Consider the following 20281-nt stretch of genomic DNA (forward strand, 5'->3'; position numbering starts at 1 on the left):
AGTGTACAGCATCGATTTCTGTGGAACCCAGTAGCTGTCAAAACTTTCACATTTTTACGAATAACTCGGAAATCGTAAATTTGTCAGGTAAAACGGTTGAAACAAACATAAATTAAAATTGAACGGCCAATCTGAAAATAACAAAAAAAGGGGGGGTTTCATTTAAAAAACCAGAGTTGGTAACTACCACACGTTTATGATGCACCCTGTATATTGGAAAGTAATTTTAGAATGTGGACCTTTTAAACGTGAAAAACTTTCGTTGGACGAATTTTCTTGTAAACTTCATATTTACTGAGATTTCGCACTTTGACGCACTAATGAGCAACCCTGTATAACTAAGCATTTGGACGCAAATTTTCACGTGATAAATTCTATTGGATAAAATAAATGATATCTTCGGACTTCATCATTGTAAAGCAATGAAAATCTTCGATATTATATGCACCATTTTTACAAAACTTTATTGGTCACTATACCGGTTCTGCATTTCTAATATTTTTTTTGTTTGCATAAATAGATTACTAGAACCATATATTTGTACCTGGTTGAATAATTGGTTCGTTTCCAAATCAGGGGTATCCAATTGACTCCAAACCAGTAACACAGTAAACTTTCACGAAATTGTTCGCAAAAATATATCATACAGTTAAAATGTGATTGATAAATTAATCAAAGTAAATCAATATGAACGGGTCAGAATGCACGTATTTCTTCATAAAATGCCAAAGAAATTCGTAAACATTACAAATAAATACATCAGGCTTTGTATATTGATAAAAAAAATAAGTTCCATTGTACCTTACACCTGTAACACTTAGGTACCTGGTCCACTTAGAATCTGATAAAAAAAAGGTGGTGCATAAAGTAGTTATCAAAAAGACTTAGTTACTCGTCACGTTAATTTACTAGAAGAATTAAGACCGCACCCAGACCATTCGCGAAATTAGCTCCGAATGGATGAAAGTACGTGTGTGGAGTTGTGGTTTTAATATACTTTCCTCTTTCTCATCAGGCAATAAGGATAAGAAAATATAACAACTGAAAATATCATTACTATAATAAATGTCTTCCAAACCAACAGCAGACTTGCTGGAGTTGTAAAACAATTTTAATTAGCTTTTACGCGATGTTCTTAATTTTCTACAAGATCTTCATTGGCATCTTTTTTCACCTCTTAAAACTTCGCAACCAAAATATTCATTACTGTCTTTTTTGCAGTTTTATCATATAAGTAACGGCTATTTTATTTTCCAGACTCTCTTGTTCTTTAAACAATTAAAAACAGTCCCTTAAAAATGTCTCACTGCGAGCTATTTTTACAATTAATTGTAAAATAAAATGTTCAGGGAAATAATGCAATGTGTACTGTACAGTTTAATCATTGTTTCTAAAAATCGTCTATGTACACTAAAGTATATCGACGAATTCAACCTGTAGGTTACATTTTTCATTTTCTGGAAGTTGTCTTTTTTATGCCATAAAGACATAACTAAAACTTCAGCTGTCGGCTTCGATTAAGGATAATGTGGCCTTGAAGGAACTTGAGATCCAAAGCACCTAGGCTTGGGTAACACTGTCTTGAGTTCCGCTTTGGAGGTTGATGCCGCTCTGTGAGTTGGTGAGTTAAAACTCATCGCGCCTCACTGCGCCGCACTTCCACTTGCGCTTGACGCGGAATAATTCTTGAAATTAGACTATGAAAGGACATTTATAGTGATTTTAAATTTTGTTGGTTTCTATCATCACTCAGAAATTGAGCAACAGTTTCGTTTTTAAGTGATTTCATTGCGGTTGTTTTTGTTTAGTTAATATTTTTAGAAAAACAAAGTGAATTAGGTTATTAATTTTAGTTTTAGCCTTGTGCATTAATCACTGCAGTTGAGTGAAATTCAGACAAATATCATTTGCTCTAAATTTAAAATTAATTTAGTGAAAGATCAGCGATTGGAGCTTTTTTCGTTCAGTTGTTGTTGACTTTCGTTAAGTTGGAACGTAAAATTTCCCTTTGGAAATCGTGCAATGCGAACACGCACTTTCTACAAAAATCTCTACAATAAACAATCTGAAATCGAACTGCCAAATAAAAAATGAATCATCGAAAGGCCGAACAATTAAATGATTAAATAGCCATGTTTATTCTGTAGTTCGGTGTCTTTTTTTTCCGAAATTGTACGAATGTTCAGTTTGCTACCGATAGTGGACGAAATGCGTCCATAATCATTTGTGTCGGTCGAATCGCATTCTTAGATGGGATGGGAAATATAGAATCATTTTGGTCCTTATGGCAAGTATGGTAGTTTGTGAAAGTGTACTGAACTTTTGGAGAATTTATGTGTAGAAAATGAGGGATAGGGCTCTAGTTTGAAAAAGGCTGGTAAGAACGACCTCTAATCTACAAATCGTTTAACTTGAACTGAGTTTTGTTGTCCGACATGCAACTGCTGTTTAATGAAATTTCTACATTTCTCTCTGTTTTATTTGCTGATTTCAACTAAGTTTGGCTTTGGATAGATTTTCTGCTGTACTAAACACATTTTCTTCTTTCTTTCCAGGTGGCACAACGCAGCTCTCGGTAAGCTTAGCATATACATATATATAGCATATAGATTTGGTATTGATTGAGCTATTGGATCTTTCGCAGTTACTTTTTAAAATTTGGGAATATTTCGGGCGGCTTTGTATTTTTATATTAAGCTCATCTGAAGCTTTTCGCTAAACAACCGCTTTAGATATGGAAATTGGGTTTCAGTATTCAATACAATTAGCATTAGCTTACTGATTGAGTGTGGATTTGGTTCCAATTAAACCTTTTATTCCTTCACAAGAAAATTTTAAACTTTGGAAATATTTTGGGGGGCTTTGTATATTTTTAGATCAAGCTCATCTGAAGCTTGTCTCCAAAGAACTGTTTCACATATGCAAATATGGGTTCCAGTTTTATATTTTCTTTTTGTTAAAAAAAAGTCAACCGTTTTAGTTTTGCCTGTTTTTTTTTATTGCGAAATCGACCAGAATATGACGCCACCTTATTTGACGTTGCTCAAGATCCATTTGAGCCACAGAGTTCGTTTTTATATAATTGGATAGATAATTTTTAACTCGATTCAGTTATAACAACGTGCGTGAGTAAATTCTGGTGGATTTGTTACAAAAAGTCACACAATATTTGAATATCATACATTTAGGTACGCTAAAATTTCATTGAAAAGAAAAACGTATTCTAGAGAATGTCAATCTTTCAAGTTTCTACTGGCTTTATTTTGGAAGTTAGACTTTTTTTATTGAAGAGTCTGCAATTGCTTAAAGCGATTATTTTCAAATCAATATTTTTGAAACCTGCAAAATTTTGCATTTCATGCAATTTGAATGAACTTTAGGAGGTTTACAGGAGTTTTGACCACATTTAGAGCGCACTATTCTTTACTGAAGGCACAACTCTGAACTTGTAGAGGATTGTTCATTTCTGAGAAATTCATTTTTGGAAAACTCAATTCAACTAGTTCCTTCAAATCAATAATAATGAACGGCGATAATAAGTTCGAAATCTTCTCGAAATTTAGAGCACCTTGTAGAGTATTTTTCATTTCTAAGAAATTTTTTTTTCAGAAACTTGATGCAAAATGTTTCCGGCAACAGTTATTTCAAGTCCTAAACATTTTTTTCTTAACGATTAGTGAAGTTCGAAATCTTCTCGAATTTTAAAGCACACTTTTCTATACCAAACGCAGAACTCTGAATTCTTAGTGTATTTTTCGTTACTGAGAAATTTATTTTCGAAAATCGCGATGCAAAATGTTTCCGGCAACAGTTTTTTCAAATCCTAAGCAAATTTTTCTTAACTATCAGAAGTTCTAAATTTTGACGTCATTTAGACTGTACCCTTGTTTAGGTACTGAACGCACAACCCTGAACTTGTAGAGTATTTTTAATTTCTGAGTTTTTTGTTATAACTCATCGCGTCGCACTGTGCCGCACTTTATCAGCTTAGCATTTAATTAGCTCAAGGCGAATTAAAGCTTTACGATGCGCGGCGCCGGAATTTCAACACCTATCAAAAAAGGTCACCACATTTTTTCGGAGCAACGTTTTAGAAAATGGGCAACTGCACCGATGAGTTACTGTGCGGCTGCGTTGGGTTGGCGCAACAAGCCATTTCGGCAACACTGTGCAGCTCCTGAAAATCAACTGAGTTACTTAACAAGCCTAAAAGAATCACATAACAGAACAGATGAGCTGTAATAATCACCCCAACTGACCTAATTTTTTATGGTTTTTTGATCGAAATTTTAATGATTTTAGTAATACCAACACAAATGAACGTACATAAGAGTCATGAAGAAAAGCAATATTTCTGGATTTCAAAAATTATTTTTACAATATATACCAGGGACAACGATTTCAATTCATAAGCTGTAGTGTACTGAAAGGTTATTAAATCAAACCTTCTGAACTGTTATGCAAGTGTTATGCAAAAAATATGTATTTTAGGAGAAAATATTCGAAACGGTCCCAGTATGACAAGCCAACGAGTTTTCAAACTTCTGATTAATCGCAATTTTTTCCCGGAGCACTGATTAAGCACTTTTCAAATCAATAATTAGTTTTCATTAGATTGCTAATTTTCTCAGGGCAAGGAAATACTTAGTTATAAAAATTATAGACAGTCGTCCATTTTGTAGATTGCAAAGTAATAGCAAACAAGGTTGGCTTTTCACATGTTAATGCGATTGAAAGGAAACGGACCTCGTACTATTTCAGTCACAGTCGGGCATTGTAGTCAACGGGCACTAAGCATGATTTTTTATACAACTAATATAATTTTCTACTGCTTGCTCATAACTCTAGATAATATTTACATTGAAAGAGTGTGTGTTTATAAGCCAGACCTCATCGTCAAGTTTAAAAAACTTTTCAGTTTGTAAATTTGTTTCAAAAAGATAACATTTTGATTTACTACATTATTTTGTTTGCAATTATGGGAAATTATTTAGTTCTGTCACCGAAAAAAAAGCTTTGAAACCCTGATTCCTTTCAATTTTTATAATTAGTTTTTTAGCAAATATCTGATTTTGAATTGAGAGTAATCTTAATGTGATTGATCATCAGTATCACCCGGCAATAGCATTGCAGTGAAATAATTCATTTTTGTTTCAGGTTTGAGAATTATTCTAATGTCTCGCAAATTTGTGCTTAGCCCGAACTCTTATGCCTATCACATGAGGTACTTAAGTATTGCCTTAATTCTAAAATAAAAATGTACACAAAAATACTTGAATGAAAATGACATGACCTCAAAATATCGTCAAAAAGAAAGGTTAGTGTAGACCGAATATTATTAAATTAAATTATTTTAAAGTGACGTAAAACAGCAATTTCAAATTGCGTCTTCAATTGGTAAAAACTTTTAAATTGATACGGAAAAATATTATTTTAATTTTTACAAATTGTCCTGGTTCATATTTAATCAGTCCTGTTTGAGGACAGCCAGCGACCTCAGGTTCAAGTCGGCCTTCACGCTTACATAAAATGTAGTTATAACATGCTAATAGTTACTTATAGCAATAAACGGGTATCGGTTGAGACAGTATTATTAATAATCCTTGCCTAAGGGTTCGACTCGTAAAACTCGCTTCACAACGGTTAAGCGCCATTGACAATGTCCTCGAGACGTTGCTCTTGACCAAATTGATTTACTTTTATGGTCGGTACTGCTTTTCACGGGAAAAAGTACCTTCCTGCAAGGATCTTTTTCGAGATCAGGCTTGAAAGGTTGTATTCATCGATTATTGCACGTGAAAATTTGGATTGAAAAAAGTGGCTTGTCTTGAAAGTTGCCCACAAAACGGCATTTTTCTTAAATGAGCAAATGGTTTTCATGTTTGTTTTGCTAAGATTTACAACTTGAATTCAGAATTATTATATGGTAGGCTGGTAGACAATCAGAAGTAGAAGTGTTAAAATTAAATTAAATAATATTGAACATAATTCAATAGCATTAAAAACAATTCAACGAAAGTTTCTTATTTGCAGGCAAATTTGTTCTTGTATTAATTTAATTGTGTAGGTGTTAAGTTTATAATAATGCAAGATTATCATGCAGCAAATGATTAAAGTCAGAACGCGATCATTACGAAAGTTATGTTAAGTTAAGTTAAAAATCGTTGGAAGTTGTTGATGAACAGGGTTGGCTTGATTTTTTCCAAGTGATTTCAATCATCATTTTAATTATGATTTAAATCACCTGACTTTTTTGGAAAAAAATCACGATTTAAATCAAAGTTAATTTTTTCAAGAAACTTTATATTTTCACTCAAAAAATATAAAACAGAACACAAATAATTCTAAGAAATGAAAATCAATATACTGGGGTTGATTGGTTTTGTTTTATTAAAGTGTATCTATAAATAATATAGCAAGTTGCACATATTATTACACAATACAGAATTATCGTCCAAAAACTGACTATGAAAATGAACTGGCGTTGCATTTATTTTGTTGAATTTTTGTTTTTGGTTTTTGATTAAATTAAAAATGTTCTTGGTTTTCTCCAAATCAATCGGAGTGAGAACTAAGTCATTAGCGTCACTAATTTCAATGTTTTTCACTTGAATGTCTAATTTTGCTTAACGTATGTTCTTATATTTTGATTTATTGTCCTGCCTGCGTGTGATTGTTATTACATTTTTTCTTTTCTGGGTTTCAGTCAAAATGCATGCATTATATATTCTTATACTGTGGTTTTGAACTTTGATAACACTTCAACACGAAATTTTCAATTATTATTTCGCATTGGTTCATAACTTCGATAACCTAACTTCCGTCTAAGGATATAGAAAATAGAAATGATAATAATTGGAACTTTGGATCTTAACTATTGGTATTTCGAGAATACAAATGATTTTATATCCTTTTGAATCTCCATGGTTGAGTGGTATGGAAACTAGATCTGAAGTTATTAAAATTTAGTTGAAATATTCTTGTCTTGGGTAAAAAAGTTAGTAATCTAACGAATTTTTCAGCTTCTGAAAGAGAACTACCACTAATTTTCGTCAGAATTAAAGAGATTGGATTTAAAAGAATAAAATCTTTAATTAGACAAAGTACGTCTGTTTTGTGTCCAAAACTAAATCTTAATGCAGCTTTTATGGCCATTCCATAATTTTAATTCAATACGAGATCCTATTCTAACTAACACTCTTCCTGTAAGTTTACTTACCTGTACGATTACTGCTCTTACAAGAAAATGATTTAGTGCCATATTAGCTGGATTTTGAAACGTTTTAAACAAGAAATCCCATTCATTACAATTCCTAAAATCTAGGCTTTTCCTATCCAAAAAGTCAAAAGTTACTTATTGATCAATTGTTGGAAATGGAGTAGTATTGTTCTTTGCTTTCTTAACTAGGGTGCCTGTGGGCTGCTGTCAGTGTTGGACCTCCACCCAGGTCTTTTGCAAACTGGTTTTTCTGTTCTTGTTTTCTTGGGTCGGACCGAAGTCGAATTCCCAATTAATCGTAGACACGAAAATTGATGCGCGATATACCGAATTTTGGGAACCCCACCGACTGCGCCACGTAGATACGGGTCTTGGAAAGAATATTTAAAAAAATACGGCTTACAGGTTCTTTATGCAGACGCAATTCAACAATAAAGACATGATTTTCGTTACGGACAATTATTAAATAGCATTAAAATGCTGCTGACATCCTGCCGCGAGCGTTTGTGTAGGCTGGCTGGTTTGGTGTGTTAACTTGAAATTAAAAGGCACATAATTCCTCGAAAAACGCGCTTAAAAAGCAAGTTGATTTTACACAAAAATCATAATAATATGTGAGAAAAGCATAGTATTTTGTAAAGAAGCAATAAAAGTGCACAACATCTTTCAGTGGGAAAAACATATTTGTTTAAATGTCTTAAGTAAATGAAATAAATAAACGAAGTAGGCTCTTAAATAGGCTTTTTCTAATTACTTCAAAAAACTTCAACAGCTTTTGCCTGAAACTAAAATGTATTCCAAATAAAACCGAGAAACAAATAAGTGAAATTGTTATTATTTCAATCACAAAATTTCTAAATGTTCATTTAAATGTGCCATTGTAAAATTTTACCGTCTTAGAATATTTTCATAAGTAGAAAAACTTTCCTCCACGTCTACAATTGTTATAGGTGCATATCTAAATTTTGATATCATTGCCGTGTTGTATCTATCTCGCGTCAAATCCCTGGTCTCGAATGACAGGGACAGTGTTTTTTAGATTAGTTGTAATATAAAAATAAGTTCACAAGCAACCCAGCGTATTTAGGTCAATAATATTGAATCTTAAAATATACTTATATATCTAAGATTTAAAAAGAATGTTTTGTAGGGAATTTTGTGCGCAACTGCTGTCTCTCTTATCATTTTAAGGGCATATTAAGTACTCCACAAAAGTTTATAACAATTGCTATGATAAAAGAGTTTTAAATAACATAACAACAGCTAATTAGAATTATTGAAGTATTGTTATTAAATGTATTTGTGAATAATACAAGCAAAACATTTCAAAATACCACTCTATTTCATATACGTTTCCATGATTTTGAAGTTGTTAATTTATTCCAATTCCTTTTAAGCTTGCTGTTTAGTTAACTAATTAGGAAAGCAAACAACCAATCGAATATCGAACGGTAGACACTATATGGATATTCGTGACGTTGTTTTTGAAGCTAGAGTCGTTTAGAACTTTGCATCGCACAAATCGCCATTTTTTATTTTCCATTTGCTTATTGACTTTCACGATAAGTCGCATAATTTGTATTCACCTTTTGTTCAAAGTTATTTTTGGTAAAACATTTTCAATTAGACGCACTTAGACACACACATCTTGACTGTTTAACTAAATGCTTACACAAACTTAACTACCTCGTTTTCTGCATTTATTTATAAGTCAGGAGGTGCCAAGCAAAACCCCACAAGTCCGCCAAATCGAGAATTACACAAAAAATCTATTTTATAATATAAATTTCAATTTGTTCTTTTTCAATTTTTGAATGAAGTCATTTATACTTCGACTGAAATCTAAATCTGACACACGTTTTCGAAATCGTACAGATATGGAATTAATATAAATCGCATTACAGGTCTGAACATGTGGGGTTTCAATAATTTCTTTAAAATTTGCTTGCAGTTTTGCTCAAAACACGGACTTGTGAAATTTTGGTTAGATAAGTAACGATATGAAATTTAGTAATCAAGTTCAGTACAATTATGTTTGGTTTATTTATATTTCGTAAACTAAGTATTTATACAAAAATAGAAAGTTAACGTTTACAACAAAAATTAGACACAATTAGTTCTGTATAATATGTGGATGGCCTCGTCACCTTCTAAGCGGGAACATTCATCATTGTTCTTCCTGGGGAATAGTGGGAACATTTTCGTCGATTACAATCTTTGTGTACCATAAAAACCTTTCGTATTATTTCCAGTTTTGGCCATACTGGATGCATAATTTTTTACCTACCTTTTTTACGTTCAGGGGAATCTTACAATTGTTTTTTCAATGCCCACATCTCTTGAGGAGGTGTTGCTTTTTCAGGGATCAGCCTGAAAACGAAAAGAAAATTGTTGACCCTCACAGAAATTATATCATGACACTTTCTTGAAACTCATTTCTCAATAAAAAAATTTTTTTTTCTATTGCCAATTTTATCCAGTTTTTGCAAACAGGTTTGGTGCCCTTTGATATTTTTCCTTTTTTTCCAAGTTTCCGAGCGAAAATATTAGCAATTAATAAATAGTAGGCTGACACAAATAGGCTATGCATTGCTGAAGACTTTGTTAAACCCTAGACTACGACCTGACGGAGTCAATTAACTTGCAAAAGATTCAAAATTTGGCATTACGAATTATAATAGGGTGTAATAAATGTACCAGAAGGACAGATATGCTATATTCAAACAAAACAAACTTATTGACTGTAGGGCAAGTAGTTACACTTAACACAATGTCATTCATGTTCAAATTGATTAATAATGTAGTCTCTCAACAGCTTATAACTTATAAATTGTAGGTTCGTTAGGGATATACATTTATATTATAACACCAGATCAAGACCAGTCCAAAGCTAGTAGTTAGTCTATCCAAATAAAAATTAAGGACTAGCTTTGGACAAAACAGTTTATTTTTAAGGGATTAAAGCAATTTAATGAACTACCTGTTGCGTTTACATGTAACACATTACAGTATAGTCAGTGATTATAAACAATATGTGCCAGCCAAGTGCTAAATAAAGTGATATTATTATTATTATTATTATGGACTTGTGAGATTTTGGGCAAATCAGACATAATTATGGATATATGTGGTTTTGCTTGGATTACGATTTTTTCAATTATGTTTGACATAGATTTGTGGGATTCTGATTCAACTGGAAGGCTTTAGTACAATGTAAATAATCGATAAGATTAAGGATCAGCAGTTAACGCCAATTTACAAATTTTGTGACTTGGGTTTTGTTTGGCACCTCAACAAGTGGTCTAGCCTCATAAATGCATTCTCTGCTAGCGAGTGAAAGTGGTGAGGCAAACACTTAAACAGAATAGAATAGAGTAAAAAGAACAGCCTATAACTAGAATAATTTTGCTTCCATCGACAGTTTCCATATAATCAGCCCTTACTTAATTGAAATTATGTTAAAATTAAAGGTAGATATCAATTAAGAGAATCAAGGCGATTGATGGAGTCGGTTTCTGTTGTGAATATTTTTCCCAGGCAAACGAAATATTGCCGCCAATAATTTAAGATTTTGATTGACGGAACTGGTGCTATTGCTGAGAGTTTTATATTTAAAACGCTGTTTCTAATTTAGATTGGCATGGTACGTCAACGGGTTTCAGTTTAAAATTTCACCAGGTTTAATTATATTTCGCTGTTTTTCCACAAATGACAGCTGAGATTAATATGAGTAATATTGCTGTTGCAATTGAATGCGCCGGGCGGCAAAATCTCACATTGGACCGTGCTGGTTATTAGCTATTTATTTCAAATATTTCAATATCGTTGTTTAATAAATAGGTATGCTTACAGGCGATTTTCAATTATGGCAAATAGTTTTTTTTTACAAAACAAAACTTGCTTAATTTAAAAACTACAGGGTGATTCAAAATTGGTGTCATTCCTCTGGAGGTGTTGTCTGGCGGTGTCTTGAGAGTGCACACAAAATACTAAAATAAATTCAATGTTATTAAAAACTCAGATATTTGCAAAAAGCTGGCGGAATGGCAACTATGTTTTTCAAGGTAATCTGCCTAATTAACATTACGTAAATACCTGTTCCTTCGTAGTTATTAAAAACTCCGGTAACGATGGATAAATATGAAGCAAAGAAAATAAAAAAGACAATAACATGCGTTGAGGTTAGGATAACGGTGTCACCTTGCGGTCAGTACTGCGACAAAACAGCCCCCAGTGCTACCATCTTTTTGGGGCAAATGAGTGATATACCTAAATCGGTTACAACTGTCATCCAAAACCACCTGTCAAAGGTTATGTATTATATATAATTACAAAGTGCAGTTGTTATGCAATGCTTCAAGTACTCCTGCAAGACTCAGCTGCAATAATCTCCAATACCTGTTCCTCTAGATCTGGAAACCGAGCACCTTTAGATTGTCCACTATCTGCGTCAATTTCGGGTCACTCATCTAGTGTGTAGCCCTTTGCTGGTGTAAGTTCTTACAGCTTCAGCTATGTTACTGTGGCATTTTCGCATAACTAATCGCATATTCGCAAATTCGCTGTTGGTTTACATTTTGTGAAAGGAGCGTCAAAATAAGCCACAGTTTGACAAATGCTTGTTATTATTGACAAAGGCTGTCTACCTATGACTATCTGTTAATGACAAAAAACATCATTGCCGCTTTGACTTCATACCGCTTCATCGACAAATTGTAGAAGGGTATTTTTTTGATATAAATTTTTTTTGTAATTTGACAAAAATATCGCAATTTTTCTTTTCGAATGTTTAAGTATTGCAATAGGCTACCAATCGAACGTGGAACCTTTTCAAAATAACACTTAAGTAATAGCAAAGTTGAAATTCGATCTTTAACTGTTAATATCTTCTTGAAATTTTCGGAAAAAAAATTTCTACATTTTTCTCGTTCTCTCTAAGTTAGCCCCTATATACCGTTAAAAGGAATGAAGCTAATTTTGAATCACCCTGTATATTCCAAAAAGCGCTTCGTCTTGTTTCCAATTTTCGGAAATTTTCGACTAACAAACCTTTTGAACTGCATAATAATTTCGAGCTTGACGAGTGGCGCTCCTATTAACCGTTCTTGAATATTTGTTTTGGAAAAATATACATCACAAAGTTGTTTTTATCACAAAGTTGTTTTAATGCGTAAGGGTTTTTTTCTACTTCAAAAAAACAGAAAAATATTATTGAAATAAAACCGAAAATGAAATAATGGCATTATCGAATGTGTTGCGTATTTAGTTAAGGTATTGAAGAAATAATACGTCAACGATTGCCAACTTTTGCAACCGCGAAATTTACAATTTTTTTTGTTGTCCAGACTTAGATATCGTTGTCTAACAAAGCCAAATGTTTTGGCACGTGCCACATCAGAAACTGGTTAAAGTTTGGTATTTGACGATCTGCTGGCTGACGTAGGTAGGCGTCGCATTGTTGTCCATTAAAGCACATTAAAGCACATTAAAGCAGACGTTTCCTTGATTCGCTGATATATATTTTGTGTTAAGTTGACATTTTCTTTTAGAGATTAATGCTTTTGCACTGCATCTCAAGAATTGTCTTTAATTAATTGGGGGCTGCTTAACCTTTAGGATGTTCCAGCAGATCTGGATTGGCAATTGCGTGGGATATAAATTTCCCGACCATTCCCTTACTTTTCTCTGACATTTTATCGGTCTTAGAGGCTACTGTTTCGCTTTTGCTAATTTAAAGATAGCTATTCGTGTCTTTTCAATAGCCTTCCAGTTCCAACAGATCGCGGCATCTAATCAACTGACTAAATAACTCTTGTATGTCCATCACAAACTGCGAGTAGAAGATCATCCGATCTACATATATTAAACCCCGATATATAGAGAAAGAACATCGCTATTTTCACATACATTATTTAGCGCCTAACGCCTAAAGTGTACTCTTGTAGAGTTCCTACTTGGGGTGGACTTTGAGAAAGATCTTTAAAGTTTGCAAATGAGAAGGTGCCAAACAACACCCCATAAGTAGCATAATTTGTAAATTAGGGTTAACGGCTGATCCTTAATCTTATCGATTATTTACATAGTATAGATTCCACATATCCCTGTTAAACATCATTGGAAAAATTGGTGGTGCAAGCAAAACCACACATTACCATAATTGTCTGATTGTTGCCCAAATTCCCAGAAGACCATTTCAGCCAATAGGGTTTAAAAATGAATGTCACGTGACCCATTGCTTGACACTTCCTCCAGCTAATTATTCAGTTTTCCGCATCGCATAAATCCTATTATAATTCGGAATGCCTTATTTTGAATCTTTTGCAAGTTAATGAAGTCCGTCAGGTCGTAGTCTAGGGTTTAACGAAGTTTTAAGCAATGCATAGCCTATTTGTATCAGCCTAATATTTATTAATTGCTAATATTTTTGCTCGGAAACCTGTGACAAAAAACAGTGAAACTTGAAGAATATCAAAGGGCTTCAAACCTGTTTGAAAAAACTGGATAAAAGTGGCAACACAATTTTTAAAAAGAGCTCATACTATAGCATGAGTATAAAACTTTTCATGCTATTGTTTCTGTAAAGGACAACGTTTTTTTGCGTTTTGAGGCCGGTCCTACAAAGCCACACCTGCTCAAGAGAGATTGGAATTGGGAAAACAATATTAAGAAATATGATTCACGAAACTCTTCTCATTGATTCAATTAGTGTTCCTAAGAAAAAAGACGTAGATGAACTGTTATGTATCCTGTATGGCCGAAACTGGAAAGAATACGAAAGCTTGTCTTACACAAATATTGTAATTGACGAAAATGTTCCCACTGTTCCACAGTGGGTGCCGCTTAGAAGGTGACGATGCCATCCACATCTTATAGGTACAGAACTAATTTTGTCTATTTTTAGTTGTAAACTTTAACTTTCTATTTTGGTATAAGTACTTTAGGAAACGTAAATAAGTGGTTTATGAAATGTAAATAAACCAAACAAAATTTTACTGAACTAGACTATCTTGATTATTAATTTTTTTTTTACTTCTCCATCCAAAATAACACAAGTCCACGCAGTGTTTTGAGCAAAATCCCACAAGTTTGACGACATTCAAAACCTCACATATCCATCCATGCGATTTATATTAATTCCATAACTTTACGATTTCAACAATGTGTGCCAGATTTATATTTTAAACTATAAAAAACTACATAAAAAAATTACAAAGACAAATTGATAACTAAACTGTAAAATAGTTTTTCGGCATTGTGAAATTCTCGATTTGGCGGACTTGTGGAGTTTTGCTGGGCACCTCCTCAAATTATGACTATTAATGATTAGATATTAATGTCGGCGCGAATGGATTTCCTTTTTATAACATTGCAAACATCTTTTGGATATGTTTTAATCTCACGCTCGAAAGAGTGAAGCGAATAGGCAAATACAGGAGCGACACTTCTGGAAAAAAATTTATAGACTGTACTTGGATTTGCAGAATCCAAATCGCGAGACATGGGAACAATAAATTGAAAGAAACATTTTCAATTTATTACCATTATTTTGATTATTATTAATTTATAAAACTTTCTCGGTTTCAGTCATTTTTAGTAAAATATTTAGAAAACAGCCGTTCAATCAATAAGTTTGGGTAATTTCTACTATATCAGTCAATATATATAATAAAAATGTATAATAATATATAATAAAAAAATTTCTACGACTTGTCTACTTGATTTAAGAAAATTATTTTAAAAAGGGATCTCACTATTTTTCGGAAAAGATCATACTACTTAGCTATACTAAATTTTGAATGTTGATGACTGGTTTGCTGGCTGGGCCAGGGGATAAAATTCAGTATACCTTCTTCTTCTTAGCGTGCCTTATCCGTCGCGGACGTCGGCTATCAACATGGCAATTTTCATTTTATTGACGGCATTTCTAAATAGCTGTATAGATGTAAGTCCAAACCACTGGCGTAGATTTTGCAGCCATGAGTGTCTTCTCCTTCCTGGTCCTCTTTTACTGTTGATCCTTCCTTGAGCTATTAACTGGAGTAGACGTTATTTTTGGTGTCTTATTATGTGTGCGAGGTATTCCAGTTTCCTCTTTTTAACTGTGAGTGTAATTTATCTCTCTTTCCCAATTCGCTGCAGCACCTCTTTATTAGTTATGTGGTCAGTCCACGAGATTCTGAGGATACGGCGGTATATCCACATTTCAAAGACTTTTAATTTTTTCATTATGGCTTCCGTCGTTGTCCATGCTTCTGCTCCGTACAGCAGAATTTGTTGAATGTGTTACTGAGTAGTAAGTTATGATCCTGGCAGAACTGTATAAGACGGTCCCCTCTTTCGTTTCTTTCACCGAGTCCGAAATCCCCTGTGGTGCCTGGACACTACGTCGTCCGACTTTGCCGTTGAAGTCTCCCATTATGATGGTTATCTCCTGTTTGTGCGTCATCTTAATCAAACGTTCTAGTTGTTCATAGTATTCTTTAATAACGGCGTCGTCTTTGTCGGCGGTTGGTGGTGGGTGGCGTGCAGCTGCAGGAGCATCATTCTGTTTGAGAAAGGTGTGAAGGATCTAACCGTTGGTTGGATACGTGAGGAAACAACTATGCCCACACCGTTCCTATGTTGTGAGTTGTCATTGCCAGAGTAGTATACTGTGTGATCAAGTATCTTGCATTGTCCAGAGTTGGGCCAGTGAGTCTCACTGACGCCTATAATGTCTATCTTCAGCCTATTCGTTTCTTTTATTATGTTATGGGTTTTTCCGCTTCCGTACATACTTTGTACATTTCATGTAGCGATTTTAACCTGGTTTGGGGTTATTTTTCTGTTTCTCATGTTGTCGGGCTTTCGCATGTTTACGACCTGGGAGGCTCGACAGTCTAATTGTGATCCGCCCCTGCCGGATCTTGGTATTCGAGTCCCATAATCAGTAGTGGTTTCATCTTTATATTGTACTGCCATGAAAACTGTACTAGGGAAGAGTAATGGAGTAGTTTCCCGTTGCTTTCTCCATCGCTGTCTAAGCGCTTTTTGTGGTTACCACTCTGCCGTTTAGTGTCGGATCTACAACCAGATACAGATTATCAATCCCTGCTTGTAGTCAGTACTGATACCACTAGCTGCCGCGGTTTAGTGCTAGTTTTGGTCCGCCCCGGGTATTTCATTTCTCTATCCGCCACCTGGGGAGGCGCCTCGATGGGGGACTACACGGGTTCAGTATATACGTACTTGATAACTTCAACTAATTTTCATAATATATTAAAATTTATACTCGAAAAAAGATAAAAACAACTCTATCTATACATTTTCTTGACTTGATAATAAATTATAACAACTTTGGGGAAATGAAGACAAATTAGTACACAAAAGAAGGAGCGTCAAGCAAATACTTATCTGAATTATTGCTAATACGCCCCTTTAAAATATAAAAAAGTGTAATAGCGGCTCGAGTTTTTTGAGTTAAATAGACAAGTTTTAGCAATTTTTTATTTCATAAATGACTGATGATAGTAGAAAGAAACGTAATTATTGAAATTGAAAACGTCGAACATAGCGAGTGAAAAATATAATAAATCATTCATTGTTGGAGGACGTTATAGCCAACAAGACGTCTGTAGCGTCAACAGAGTATTTGAATAGATTTTCATAATAAAGAAGGTTTCAAATATGTAAAAAACTTGAGGCAATTCTTTTCTTCGGAATTATTCTAGAAATCGAGAACTGAACGAAGGCTACTATTGGAGTTTTTTCGTACTATTTGCCAGATTTTACTTAACCCTTTACTTAGGTTTTACATATTTAGGTTTGAGATAGATTTTCGACATTAGAGTTGAAAAAAAAAATTTGACGACACGGCACTTGTTGTACACGACAAAACTACCGAAAAAGCGACTGAAAGACTCCAAACACCAACAAACAACACAATGACATGGTTTCATAAATGGAGAAAAAATCAACTTCTGCTCACGAACCACAGACTCAACGCTGACTCCCCACATTAACTGCAGACGGAAAAATAGCACAACCGAAAAACGACTTAAGGTACATTGGGATTACAATCGACCACAAACTGAAATTCACTAAACTGAAATGATAAAAAGAACAAAACACTTTCGATCACTAACATACAAGGACAAAGAAATTAGTACAAATACCGCGACAAAAATATACAAAGCAATCTGCAGACCCCTCTTGGACTACGGACATATACTCATGGCCAACGGAACAGAAAGGACAAAACCTTGCCTCACAAGACCGACAAAACACTCCCGTTTTCGTTCCCCAACAGATACTTTACTAGAACACCTACAAACGCAACTGAACTAAGGACTAAGATCTGTTTGTTTTGTAAGCCAAGAATTTTTATTTTTTTTATTTTCTTTGTATAGCTGATTAATTTATACGATTGTTAGGAATAGGAATTAATTTTAGAATAAGCTAGGCTAAGACACATATGTACTAAACAAGGGCAGAAAGACCGATTGGGTCGATAGCCTTTTTCTGTAGGAAATAAAGATTATTTATATATAAAAATTTAGTACTGTATGTCATGTAACACTGTTAGTCATGTAACACTGTTTTATGTACTCATATCGTCGGCTTAAAGCTAAAAGTGACCGGGTCCAAAATTCCGTATTTATGTTTAGGTCACCAAATAATTTAAAAAAATTATGTATTTGTCTTCAAGAACGGACTAAGTCCCCCAAGGCTACACAAATAGGTGCACTAAAACATGTTTTAATGACAGAGTTTCCAAATGGATTCTCATATAATTTTCGACTACGTTTAAAAGTGCATCTACCAAAAATTTATATTTTAAACTTGGTCAGTTTTAGCTTTAAGTCCACGATATGTTTAGTTAAAATATCATGAATGTTTTAAGTTGTAAATCACACTGTTCGAGCTTCTCGCCATTAACATGAACTGCTTATATTCATTCTGAAAGCTGTTTTTATATTTTGTTCGGGAAGTTTTACCTGACTGCATGTAGTGGTCCTTCAGATCAATCTGCTAATCACATAAAAAACACAAATTATTACCGTGTTAGTTATTTATCGACCTTCAACCCGAAAGTATAACTGGGGAATTATAGCGTTTAACGTTCGGGATGTCACGTTTTAACGACCTCGCAGGATTTTTTTTTAAGTTTAAGGTCGGTGAATTTTGTTTGGTAATATGTTCGTTATAGTACTCAGACTTTTTGCGAACAATTGCCTTGGACCAATGTTCTTCGAGTAACTGAGGACAGAAAAAATCGTATCTGAAATTGTTATCTTCCTCGTGTTCTTGAGATGTTCTACTTTGCTGTCTGAATATTTCTATAAACAATGTATTAGCTGATTGATGTGTAGATGGAAAATTACAAAAAAATCTGCTGTGAAATATTATATATACATAAGAGATCATATTTCACGCTTATTTCTTGAAACTGGTGAGTTTTTCGGGTTTTAGAACGTCTGGATTAGAACTTTTGACTGGCTGACGTTTTGCATTTTCGAAAGAAAATTCTAATTCCGGTTTCAATTTTGAATCTTCTTTTTCATTTTAGGAAAACAAAATATAAGATGAGAACTTAACGTATAAAACATTGTGATGCTTCATGACTGAACAAATGACTGGAGAGTATCATTAAACCGTTTTAGAATGCATTTGTATGCAGAACTGCGTCATTTCTAAAAACATTTTCTTCTTCAATTTATTCATTCATTTCTTCAATTTCTGCCTAAAACACACGCTTGTAAATGCAAAAGTAATCAGTAAAATAGATGTGAACATTAATAGAAATTTATTTATTTCTGGTATGCAATGACGAATAAACATACCAAATTGATCAAATTAAAAGATACAACAAAGAGTGTAAAATACAACTTTAACTGGGATCTATTTTAGTATGGATGTATGAAAATTTATGAAAATTTAATAAACCGTATTTCCAATTATTAATTTCATGTATCACTTGGACATTGAGCCAAAAGAAATCACACTCCTAACAATGCAGGACTCAAAGAAGTCAGTAAAATGCTATAATTTTTCTCTTTTGTTATCTGCCTATTATCTATAACAAATTCTGCATGGGCCATCTTTTTCAATGCTACTTAAAGCATTTCTTTGAGATTAACTTTTAGGACCTAATAGATAAATCTTCTACCCAGGCCCACAAACAATAATGATAAAAATCTTAATCTTAATCAAAACCTTCGATGTAAATTTTAGTTGTCAGCGACTTTTGAAATGTTTCGCGCCAATTTTGAATCAATCTGTCTAAAAAGTAAATTGGGTAGGATCCTAAGATTCCAATAACGAAAGCTTGTGCTGAACTAAACTCTAGTAGATCGACTACTGATACAAATGTTACAATAACAAGAGATACGCGCTGTCCAGTTCAATCAGAGTCCCTCAATTTAGAGTTTTCGGACAAGCGGGGTGGAAAATATTCCGAACCGAATATTAATTCGACCTCATTTCGCGGCTGTTAATTAAAAGCAAATACGAGGCAATCAATCAAAAAGTAAATAAAATGAATTGTTCAAAGTGACAATTTAGCAAATCAATTTGTGGTTAATGGAATTTTGTAGTTAAAGGTCTTCGATCAGAAATGAACATTTTCCTTTTATCAAGTGTGGCTGAACTATCAGCTTGTAACCAGGTGGAGTTTTGTTTATAATCGAATTATTTGTTTTATACTAGAACAAAGCTCTTAATGCAATAGAGATCTACAGATTATTTTAATTTGAGTATATAGTTTTTGAAAGATCATGATTTAATAACGTAATGAATTTAAAAAAATTATTCACGTTGAGAAAAGAACACATTAAGAAATGAAAAATAAAGTAGAACAGGCAACTATGAGATGACTTACTTTTGTATTTTGTCCGAATTCTGAAGACTGCAAGACATAAGAAAATGAAAAAAAAAGTGAGTTTGTATTTAACACACTGCCCTTGGATTTGTTGTTCAAGAAGCAACCAAAGTTGGGCTTGGATAATATTCATTAACTTTTTGGCTACTTAAGTTTTGTCAAACAGAAAAATATAAGAACAGAACCTCCTCTTTTTTAGGACA

At 33.6% G+C, this 20281-nt stretch overlaps 1 protein-coding gene across 2 annotated transcripts in view; it reads left to right on the forward strand.

Moving 5' to 3' along the window:
• Positions 1–20281, forward strand: part of LOC109540373 (RNA-binding protein Musashi homolog 2) — a 220508-nt gene that overhangs the window by 33921 nt on the left and 166306 nt on the right. Inside the window, exon 2 of one of the 2 annotated variants that reach the window (XM_048661741.1) lies at positions 2556–2575. The exons of the other annotated variant lie outside the window; for it this stretch is intronic. The gene's annotated coding sequence lies outside the window, so the exon portion shown is untranslated. The remainder of the gene's footprint in view (positions 1–2555; positions 2576–20281) is intronic. 2 annotated transcript variants of the gene reach the window in all.

This window comes from Dendroctonus ponderosae, unplaced genomic scaffold, assembly GCF_020466585.1.
Source record: "Dendroctonus ponderosae isolate FM_Combo_2020 unplaced genomic scaffold, Dpon_F_20191213v2 Dpon_F_20191213_1, whole genome shotgun sequence".
In the NCBI taxonomy this organism is placed as follows: domain Eukaryota; kingdom Metazoa; phylum Arthropoda; class Insecta; order Coleoptera; family Curculionidae; genus Dendroctonus; species Dendroctonus ponderosae.